We start from the raw sequence: 8,614 nt of genomic DNA on the forward strand, positions 1-8,614 counted from the left end.
CCCAGTAATGAGGCTTTTTGAATAGACGTCATAATCATCATCAGCATCGCTTTGAGGATCAGGAAAAGGGTGATCCTCATAGAAATCAGTGTTAAAATTGCCAATTTTACTGTAGAAATGCAGAAATTTAGTGGGGTTTTCCGGCACATCAATAATTTTAAAAATTGTATTGAATTCTCGATTTTTTTAAATATTGAGTTCGCTTAGAGATATACGAAGCCCGGGAGATCAAATATGAATTAATTAGCCGGACCTACTTTCGAGTTGGATATCCATGCAACAACATTGATTTCAACTTTTTTTTTATATCCTCCCAATCACGGAAATTAATGTCTGCGTATTGTGCTTTAATTCATTCCTTTCTACGTTTCTTCAAATCCAGATTTGAGACACGGTATGCATGTCTCTCAAAGTAGGGGATATCACTTGATCCAAAAAGCCTCATTGAAGAAAACCCGGGCAGGGCCGGGAATTACATAGTTAGTGTCATAATTAAAACCTTGTAAAAATAGTGCGTAATGCAATAACCTCGTATCACTCAAGGTCGGACATCCCTGCTCTGGAGAAAATATTGCAACCAGCGGTTTGTGATCAGTTAGTAGCGTAAAATGCCTACCGTATAGATAATTGAAAAACTTCTTGACTCCTAGAATATTGACAAGGCCTCTCGGCCGATACATTTGAGAGTAATTTTTTTCTCTGCTTTTCGGCAATGTCCGAGATGCAAAAGCTACAGGTTTTTCTTTACCATCAGGGAAAATATGCGATATTACCGCACCGATTCTATTTTGCAAAGCATCGGTTGCGAGCACTATAGGCTTCTTTGGATCAAAATGCGTTAAGAGAACTCGATCCGAAATAATTTCATTTTTAACTTTTCTGAACGCGAAATCACAATTTTCCTCCCACTTGAACACACCTTTACGAAGCAAATGATATAGCGCGGATTTTCACAAAACTTGCCATATTAGGAATAAACCTGGCATAGTTAAGTGTGATCAGACCTAAAAATGATTTTAGACTTGAGTTACATTTTCGGGTTTTTTCTGCGTTTTTGAACGCTTCGGTTTTGTGCACAAACTGGATGCATCGATTTTGAAACCGAGATAAGCGATTTGTTGTTCGAGAGAAATTGACATTTTGTTCTATTCAGTTTTATACCATTTTCAGAAGAACACGTCGACAAAAATGTTTCGAAGCGTTGTACATGAATACTCAAATCTCTAGAAGCTGTTACGATGTCATCATAAAATACTCATATAATCATAAATAGGTTTGAAGGTTGCTTACGTCATCAACCACCCCTTTCTGAAGATATGAAATATTCAAGTGTTCTAAGCTGCTGACGAAATTTTGCCGACAAGGGTGGGGGAGAGGGTCAAAAATGGATGAAAATCTGCTTACGTAATACTTGAATGGCCCCTTGTATTCATTTTACCTACAAATAAATTCCGCCCCCCCAACCCAATCTATGATCCGGAACCCAATTCGCAGAATTTTAGCAGAGCCCAGACTGGGTTTACCTCGGGCTTCCACTGTTGCAAAATTCATTGTAAAAGATTACGTGGAGCTCCGAGTCATAAACTTCTTGCTATATTTGCTCTAATATTATCAAAGGTTTTTTTTGAGTTATAGTATTTTTTTCATGGCATACTGCATCACAAACTCAATTGAAAAAATGTGCAGCATTATATCACTCTGCGTTTCGCATTACAACAGGACTACCTATATCAACTCCTATAACTCTCCTACTTAGTATACGTAGTCAACCCCCTTTTAATCTTTTTGTTTTACGCTCCGTTGATAGATTGTTTTTGAAGGCTAGAGTGTCTAGTTATGGCACTGATTTTTCTAATTTTTGCAATCGATGGCCGATTTCTAATAATTTAGTTATTTCTCCAATCTCATCCGAAATTACCGATTTTATAATTAATAATCACCTTACTACTCCGTTACAAACACTGACATTTTCAACTCCTCCTTGGAGTAACTCCAATATATCAGGTTTCATATTGATGATCTTCCCTTTCAAGAAAGTATCTACGATCATATGATTCCAATATTATTTAATCAACATATGACAGCAAACTGGTCGTCTAATGTTATCATAGCTACAGATGCATCCAAAGCTCAACATACGTCGGTGGGAATCTATTGCCCTAATAATAATTCATGTATAGAAGCTTTAGTTCATGATTACTCCTCCGTCTTTACTGGAGAGTGTCTCGCTATTGCGTATGCAGCTACCAAGCTCATCTGTGAGAGACGTAATTACGTTGTCTTTACCGATAGCAAAGCATCACTTTTTTTGCTTTGAAAAATGTAAATCCCCGTTCCCATTCTGTAACATTATTGACACATTCCTGTCTTGCACATGCGAAAAACATTGCAAATTCAATCACTTTGGTGTGGACTCCTGGCCATAAGAATATTTTATATAACGAGATTGCCGATAAAGAGTAGCACGACTTGCGACAAGAAATAATAACTTTTATGGAAGATATTAATTGTTTTGAAAATTGTTTTCAAAACAACGTTTTGATCAGGTATTTCACTTGTCGAACGCAATCGACTTTTTCAACAGTGTTAAATTATACTCACGATTTTTTCACAGTCGAAAATATGAAACACTTTTTAATCGTTTGCTTACAAACAGAGCACCCACCAAAGATTATTTACATATAATAAATCAGATTTCATCTCCGATCTGTGACCATTGTTCAGAATCCTGAGACTTCACTGCATTTCATGCTCATTTGTAAACATCGGATTGAACAACGACGTCAATTTGCTATTAGCTTCTCGATTGCCAATGTCAATCGTTTGTCTTGGATGAATTTATTAAAGGCGAATGCGCTGAACAATTTGTTCATGCTTTTGAAAAAAATATCTTTATGCATGTAACGGATTTTTTAATTTGCGTTTAATTTTGATTTTTGCTGTTTCTGTATTCACATCAGATGGGAAATGAGATATTTTTTATGTTACGTATACCGCAGTTATTTATTTTTTAGAATGTGTGAGAAGTATTTCTCTCTATGTGTATTTTGGTTAGAAATTCCAAGTGTGACTTTCCCCCCATCCCGATCATGTAAGGTTTGTGTAAATTCTACCATCTTTAATGTAAATTTTGCATTCATTTATTCACATTACGTATATGTACTCACATATTTACATGTATATTACATAGTGTAAATTTTTGTTTTAAAGCGGTCCTAAAGCTCTTGTATGGAATACAAATACAACGCCACAACAGGCAAATTGCCCAACGAGGTGGCTGACTTAAGAATATCATGGATCCCCGAGCCATATTTTGGAGGCCCTACCTACTACTGCTCCACCACACCCCCAGCGAATCGGTACATGCGGGAATGTGTAGTGAAACCTGACGTCAAGTTTTTTTGTAATGCTTGTTATGTGTAGTGCTGCCATCTGCCACCAGTTTTTCTAACTATGAGTGAAGTGTTATGATTGAATGATTTATCGTTGTAGGACTGTTGCTCTCTGTGGCGAGACTTTTTAACGGGGAGATCGGCTCGCATTTGCGTCTTGAAGTTGGGAACCACAGAAAACCAACTTCAGCCGACCGAAGTAGGTATAAAGGACTTAAAATAAAGTGTCATGTCATGTCGCGTATTAAATCAAACGACATAAAATAATCAAAATGACTGAGGTAATTAATATATCATGACCATCAATTTTCATCTGGTATACTTATGATGTTCAACGTTTCTTTTGTGAAATATATTATTTATTTACACCTCCATATTAGAGCAATAGAATTATCTCAACGATAATTGGCACCTTTGCTCATTGTTATCAACTCTTTCAGCGACAAAATTAGCGGGAAAAAAAATCTTCCGTGAACCCCCAAAAATTCCCAGGGGTTTTGATTCAATTTAACCTGGGAATCGTTTATCTTAAAAATTGAGAATAGGTTTTCTTCGCCATTTTTTACGAAAGCATCCAAACGTTAAAGTTAAGCATTATTTTAACGGTAGTTTTTTGGTTCGACCAGTTTAGTCGATACTCGGCAGCTCGCTAATACGAGTCTTGTCTTCGCGGAACACAGTGAGATTTCGCTACAGACAACATAGATATCCAGCGGATGCAGTATCAACGTTGCTGCGCTGTCGTCGAAATAACCTGCAGGCCTCCTTTCGGGCAGGTCCTCTGTGTGCATCTACGACAGATATCGCTATCTTAAATCGCGCCAAAGACAAAACCAAGACCGACGACCTATCTCGAATCTAGGTTATTAGCGGTCCATCTACACGCGTAATATGACCCTCGTCGGTAACATCTCTTCGAGAGCGAAGGCAAAAAAGCAAGAAATCAAGCTCCGCGCCTCCCTTAACCGGCAGAGGCCTCAACTGAACCGATGTAAAGTGACGCGCTTGTCTCAAGAGCACGGGTGTCCGTTTTGAAAGATCACCCGCCGACGAAGTTTAAACTGGTCAAGCTCAGATCTTTTCTGGATTTATTTTTATAGGAAAAATTAGTTTCCATTGTTGGGTTTCCGAACAGCGCAATCATCTGCTAGGCCGTAATTATTTGAATCAAAAACATCATTCAACAATGGACAGACAAATACTTGGGTCATTGTTATCTAGATCAGTCGCGGAGCCCTTTTTGGTGTATAATTTCTATGGAGGAGGGGCCCGTTGGCCTATTTTTTTTTATTAAGTTATCAGTTACTGATTTATTTTTACCATTTCAAATTTACTTTTTTTATTTTTATTTTCCTCGAGTGGCCACGGAGCACCGGTTGAGAACCGCTGATCTAGATAAAACACTTCACGACCATTTACAGTGGGACCTCTCTCTCAACGTTGCTGCTATCTTACTTTCAAGAGTAGACTGCTGTATATCCTTGGTCTACGAGACATACCGCAACATACGACCAGAGACGAATACGATCAAAAACACTGAAAGTATTTAAAATTTTTTTTAAATATTTTTGGAAAAAAATTAAAATATTGAAAGAACGTAAGTTTTTTTACATAAGAAACGTAATTACACTGTTCAAAACAATTAGGGGAGCACATGGTTTTAACAAAATTACGCAAAAATGTATACCGATAAGTAACATAAAATGAATCATCCTAAAGCCTAGCAGGAAACGGAAGAAGAAAACTTCATATGCAAATCAAAGTTCATGACGTCAAAAACCAGAAAAAGGAGATAAGGGCAGAAATCGGGATGTTGCAGAAACGTGTGTTTTACTGCCGTAACTGTGAAATTCGATTGCGCAGTATTGTTTTTTGAGACAAGGTGACTTGAGGATGTCTCAACAACGTGATTTACCGGAATCCATGGCATGGCGTGTTATAGGCAGACTGGAATCCGGGCAAACACAACGTAGTGTCGCGGACGCTGTTGGAGTCGCCAGAAGTGTTGTTGCAAGGCTGTGGAATCGATTTCAAGAAACAGGAAATGTTAGACGCCGACCAGGGCAAGGTCGGCCACGCGCCACTACAGCAACTGATGACCGGTACGTACGGTTAACAGCCCGTCGAAACAGAACAGAGAATGCTACGCAGCTGCGAAGACGGTTGCTCTTGGCAACAGGACGAAGGGTGTCCAGCCAAACAGTACGTAATCGGTTTCATGAGGGAGGGCTCTATGCACGTAGGCTAATGGTCTGCATTCCGTTGACCCCACGCCACCGTGCGGCCCGAAGAAGATGGGCTGCTGAACATCGAGATTGGGAGCAACATGATTGGAGCCAAGTGCTGTTTACAGACGAGTCCCGATTCAGTCTGGAGTGTGACACCCGACGTGTTCTGGTATGGAGGGACAGGGGCACTCGAAATAACCCCGCATTCGTTCGCGAAAGGTCACAATACAGACGAGCTGGTTGGATGGTATGGGGTGGAATCAGCATAGGCGGACGTACGGACCTGCATATCATTCGGAATGGCACTTTGACGGCCTGAAGGTATGCAGACGAGATACTGCGACCTCATGTCATCCCTTACGCTGGAGCCATTGTAGATTCCTTTGTTTTCCAGGATGATAATGCCCGACCGCATAGAGCTCGTCTGGTGGAGAACGTGCTTGAAGCTGAAACAATACAGCGTATGGAATGGCCAGCGTGCTCTCCTGACCTGAATCCAACGCACTGAGCTCGGACGACGCATTGCTGCGCGACCAAGGCCGCCTGTTACTGTCCGAGACTTGTAGATTGCACTTCTTGAGGAGTGGAACAATATTCCCTAAAGTCTGATCGACAACCTCATCGCATCCATGGCAAACAGGTGTGCAGCAGTCTTAGCTGTTCGAGGAGACCACACGCCCTATTAAAACTCATGCATCATGTCTATTTTATTTTTTATCGTTTACATGTAACCAAATTGTTGCCCTAAATCATCTTTTCATGTTTTTTCCATATTTTCAAAGAATTAAAGCTTAATTCCAAATTTTTTACGTCTTTTTTCTGTATTGCGCATTGATACGCGTGTACTATCCATTGTATGCCAATACGTGGCTGTCTCGCACGGTTTTCTTCACTTTTTTGCTTGCTCCCCTAATTGTTTTGAGCAGTGTATATGATTCGTTTATATTCAACTAGCATTAAAAAAAAAATGATTCCGGTTGAAACGTTGAGATTCACACTCATAGAATAATCAAAGTGTAATTACACTCAATAATAATTAACTTCAAAGACTTTGTGGTGGTTCAAAGGCATGTGGTTTTATTCAGTTAATTAATCAAAGCGGAGGGAAAAAAATGTTCAGGCTGAAAACTTGACATTTTGTTGTAAACGTTGCGACGACCCTTAAAGTCGATTTTTCAAAAACGGCTCGGGGAAATGCTCCATTTCAGCGCGAACCAAATGCAAAATATTTTGCATCATTCCGTGAATTCTTTTTCTTCTATAGTCCGTTTCAGGTTAACTTAGCAGTGAAGAGGAAGCTACGAGGGAACCTCGTCACTCGTTGCTATGGCAACAAAAGCCTCTTAACCAATGTATCGATGCGCGGCATCGGTAAGGTATAGACGATTTCTAGGATATCGCGCCAAAATGTCGTTGCGGTTGCTACGGAGAGATTTTTGGATAACGATAACCAATATTTTTTTTCTAATTGAAAAATTTCAAACGGAGAAACATCGGTTCAAAACGATATTTTTTTTCAAAGTCATTACAAAAATTGAAATATTCTGTATAAATGATCATCATAAAACTCCGATTTATGGGAACTTTATTTTTGCGGCGGAGGAGTACACTCTCTACCTTTCTCTCCACTGCAAAGTTAACCTGAAACGGACTATAGGTTGATTCATTAGTTTCACATCTTTCTCACATTTTCCGGTAAAAAAGAAATCCAACAATCACAGATTAATTTTAGAGAGCTCTTTTTTCAGCGCATTTGTTTACATTGACGGCTTTGCCAACTTTTTCCTAGCACATTACAAATACCACGCCACAACAGGCAAATTGCCCAACGAGGTGGCTGACTTAAGAACATTATGGCGGAACCCCCAACGAATCGGTACATGCGGGAATGTAGTGAAACCTGACGTGTCGGCTCGCATTTGCGCCTTGAACTTGGGAACCACAGAAAACCAACTTCAGCCGACCACCACTGTGGGGTTCAAACCCGGATCCTCGCATCGCGAGTCCGACACTATAACCACTCGACCACCCAAGCGGCATTAAAATGGCAATCTGCCACAGGTGGCTTAAGTGACCTCGAAATATTCCCCCCCGAGTCAGTGAAGTGATCTGTAAATGTGCCGCTGTGGGGCTTATGTGACCTGCGAATGCGTATCGGGGACCACACAATTTTAATGATAATGTAGTCCGGGCTGCTTAAGCGATCTGAGAATATGCGTCGGGCCACTGAATTGAAGAAAGATTGTAACCACGAGCCACTCAAGTGATCTGGGAAAGAGCCGCTCACAACTTGAAATATGTGGAACTGCATCGTGGATCACTTAAATGATCTGGTAATTCGCCACTTGGTTCATTTTTACAGGATCCGGTTCGAGATCGTGGGCCACATCAGGTGACTCCGAGGGCCATCGGGGTGGAGCGGGTGTGACTTAAAATGACTTTTTTTTTCACAGTCGAAAATATGAAGCACTTTTTTATCGTTTAAGCCGGGTTTTCCTAGGAGTAAAACTTTTACGCCGTGAAAACGCTGATTGGTTAAAAACCTGAAATTCAGGTTTTTTTTTTTTAACCAATCAGCGTTTTGACGCTGCGCGCGCTGTGGAAACCTGCTTCTAGGAAAACTTGGCTTTACTTACAAACAGAGAGCACGCACCAAATATTATTTACGTAGAATAAATCAGATTTCATCTCCTATCTGTGGGGGCCACCGACCTGGAAGCTTGTCGGACGTCCATCCCCTGTGTGTGTGTGTGGGGGGGGGGGGGACATGAAAAATTTCCACTTGTATTCAATTCACCAACAAATAAATTCCAGGGCCCCCAATCAAGGACCCGGAACACACAATTCGCAGAATTTTAGAAACAATTTATCCAGGCCCCCCCCCAGAATGAAATCTGTCAACTTCCACATGGAGCCCCCGACCTGGAAGCTTGTCGGACACCCCCCCCCCCCCTCTGTGGGAGACACGAAAAATTTTCATTTATATTCATTTTA

Source organism: Pholcus phalangioides, unplaced genomic scaffold (genome assembly GCF_987345545.1).
Source record: "Pholcus phalangioides strain wild (caught in Gottingen) unplaced genomic scaffold, Ppha-v1.0 ptg000028l_1, whole genome shotgun sequence".
Taxonomy (NCBI): Eukaryota; Metazoa; Arthropoda; class Arachnida; order Araneae; family Pholcidae; genus Pholcus; species Pholcus phalangioides.